This window comes from Sciurus carolinensis, chromosome X, assembly GCF_902686445.1.
Source record: "Sciurus carolinensis chromosome X, mSciCar1.2, whole genome shotgun sequence".
Taxonomy (NCBI): Eukaryota; Metazoa; Chordata; class Mammalia; order Rodentia; family Sciuridae; genus Sciurus; species Sciurus carolinensis.
Window position 1 is genome coordinate 75843265 of NC_062232.1, and position 2808 is coordinate 75846072.

The 2808-nt window shown below is 38.6% G+C and overlaps 1 pseudogene; it reads left to right on the forward strand.

Annotated features, from left to right (window-relative positions):
* The first annotated feature begins 272 nt into the window (after positions 1-272).
* LOC124972488 (40S ribosomal protein SA-like) lies at positions 273-1192 on the forward strand (annotated as a pseudogene).
* Positions 1193-2808: the final 1616 nt, after the last annotated feature.

Genomic DNA, 2808 nt, shown 5'->3' on the forward strand with positions numbered 1-2808 from the left:
TGTGAACAACCCAAATTTCTGCCAAGTGGTGAATGGATAAACAAAATGTGATATATATCCATATAAGAAAATTATATTTGGCAAAAAAATGAAAGATATACTGCTGTATGCTAGAACATTATTGAACCTTAAAAATAATAAGGTAAGTGAAAGATACTTGTCACAAAAGATCATATATTGTATGACTATGTTTATATAAAATATCCATGACAGCCTTTCCGCGCTACCCAGGGAGGGGTCCATACGGTGTTGTTCTTGATTCCCGTGATAACTTAAAGGGAAACTGTCACAATGTCCGGAGCCCTTGATGTCCTGCAAATGAAGGAAGAGGATGTCCTCAAATTCCTTGCAACAGGAACCCACTTAGGTGGCACCAACCTTGATTTCCAGATGGAACAGTATATCTACAAAAGGAAAAGTGATGGCATACATATCATAAATCTGAAGAGAACCTGGGAGAAGCTTCTGCTGGCAGCTCGTGCCATTGTTGCCATCGAAAACCCTGCCGATGTCAGTGTCATATCCTCTAGGAATACTGGCCAGCGGGCTGTGCTGAAGTTTGCTGCTCACAATAGGAGTGAGCCACTCCTATTGCTGGCCGCTTCACTCCTGGAACCTTCACTAACCAGATCCAGGCAGCCTTCCGGGAGCCACGTCTTCTGGTGGTTACTGATCCTACGGCTGACCACCAGCCTCTTACAGAAGCATCTTATGTCAATCTGCCTACCATTGCTCTGTGTAACACAGACTCCTCTGCACTATGTGGACATTGCCATTCCATGCAACAATAAGGGAGTTCATTCTGTGGGTCTGATGTGGTGGATACTGGCCCGAGAAGTTCTGCACATGCATGGCACCATCGCCCCCTACCCCCAGTGAACACCCGTGGGAGGTCATGCATGATCTCTACTTCTACAGAGATCCTGAAGAGATTGAAAAGGAAGAGCAGGCTGCTGCTGAAAAAGCTGTGACCAAGGAGGAATTTCAGGTGTGAACGGTCGGCTCCAGCTCCTGAGTTCACTGCTACTCAACCTGAGGTTGCAGACTGGTCTGCAGGTGTGCAGGTGCCCTCTGTGCCTATCCAGCAGTTCCCTACTGAAGACTGGAGTGCCCAGCCGGCCACTGAAGACTGGTCTCAGCTCCCACTGCTCAGCCTACTGAGTGGGTAGGAACAACCACGGAGTGGTCTTGAGCTGTTCTGCAGACACTTATTAAACAAAATGGAAATAAGGTTATGGAAAATAAACAACAGTTTCTTAAAAAAAATAAAATAAATAAAATATCCATGACAGTCAAATTTATAGAAACAACACAGGCAGTGGTTGCTAGGGGACTGGTAGAAAGAGAGGATGAAGAGTGACTGCTAATGGGTATAGGGTTTCTTTGGGGGCTTATGAAAATATGCTGGATTTTACAACTCTGAGAAAATACTAAAAAACACTGGATTTTATGTATAATTTATTGTGTATAATTTGTTATATATAATAATGAATTTTTATTGTATATAAATCATATTTCAATATTTTTATTTAAAAAGAAAATAAATACATTCATTTCTCAATATATACACATGGAGATGCATGAAGATGCACATGAAGAAAAAGTTGTTTAGTAAACTTGAAATTCCAAAGGACATGCTCACAACTAGAAGGATATATTTATTGTCAAAGGAAATTCAAAATGGCAACATACAAGATAATGAAATAATGGATGCTTTGAATTAAATTCCCATCCACTAAAACTAATATACCCCTTGATTTTCTTGTTGTACAAGACTGAAACATAGCAACATGTACTATAAACTCATTGTGGGCAAGGAGTATTTATAAGTTTCTTTTGGCTTTGAAAAGTTTATTGGAAGACATTTAGATTCATTTTTAATAACTGATTTTCAATTATCTAAAATCGAATGAAAAAAATGTTATGAAACTATGTAATGTGTTGTATGAATTAAGATAGCATCTGGCTATTTAAGTGGAAGCCTTGCTTGTGTAGAAGCAAGGTAATGCATTCTAAAAGAACAAGAAAAATTATAAAATTAAAGAGAAATTTTATTTTATTTTTATTTTTATTTTTTTCACATAAGGGAGTTTATTAAGCAAACAAAGTGTCTCCCTGCAGGGTAAGAGAGAAAATGAGAGGAAAAGAAAGGGAAAGAGAAAGGGCATGTGCAAGAAAGAGTGTGAAAAGCGAGGAGAAAGTAAGCAAGTGTGTAGGAGAGAAAAGCAAGAGAGAAAAGACCGAAATTTGATTTTATTAAAAACAAGTTTTTCTTCTAAACAAGTAGATTTCCTATGGAGTTCATTACTGTAAGAATTTATTAAATATAAAGAGATGACTTTTTGTACGAACTTCTGTCAGTTCAGTTACTATATTTCATCAAATATCCTGTAAGTATAATTATACTGTTATGACTAGGATCTGAAATGTCCCCAAACGCTCCTGTATTTAAGGCATAGTTCTCAATGCCACAATGTTCAGAGTTAGGGCTTTTGGAAAGTGATTTGCCATGAGGGTTCCAACCTCATCAATGAATTATTCCTTGGTTGGATTCATAGCTGAATGGACTAGTGGGAGGTGGTGTTAAGAGGTAGGATCTAGTTGAATAAAGTGAGTCCTTGGGGACATGCCTTTGGGTACTATATTTTGTCGCAGCCAATCACTCTCTGCTTCCAAGCCACCATGAGGTAAGCAGCTTTGCTCTACCACATCCTCCACCATAATTTGCTACTTCACCAGAGGTTCAGAAACAATGGAGATAGGTGATAATCAACAGAAACAATGAGAAAAAAATAAAATTTTCCTCCT